This window comes from Petaurus breviceps, unplaced genomic scaffold, assembly GCF_028583685.1.
Source record: "Petaurus breviceps papuanus isolate PSGF00001 unplaced genomic scaffold, PetGlider_PUasm1.0 140, whole genome shotgun sequence".
Classification (NCBI taxonomy): domain Eukaryota; kingdom Metazoa; phylum Chordata; class Mammalia; order Diprotodontia; family Petauridae; genus Petaurus; species Petaurus breviceps.
The window spans coordinates 30,605,561-30,605,966 of NW_027185698.1; positions in this window are offsets into that span (position 1 = coordinate 30,605,561).

The window sequence follows — 406 nt, forward strand, 5'->3', positions numbered from 1 at the left end:
ATAGATAGATAGATAGATAGATAGATAGATAGATAGATAGATAGATAGATAGATAGATATAGAAGGTAATTTCAGAGGAAAGGCATTATCACCTAGAGAAAGGAAAGGAAGGAAAAAAGAGTTCCTAGGGAAGGCAAAATTTGAGTTATATCTTGAAGGAAATCAGGAGGGCCAGTAGATGGAAATGAAGAGAGAACCCAATTAGGGGCATGGGGAACAATCACTAAAAATGCCAAGTAAAGACAATATATTTAATTCTAAAGATAATATGAAGCCTCTAAAATTCGTTGGGTGTGTGAATTGATATATATGTGTGTGTGATATGGTCAAATTTGCTCTTTAGTAAAGTAAATTTGGCAGCTGAATAGAATGTGGATTAGAGAAGGGGGAGAAAAGTCAGGGTGGG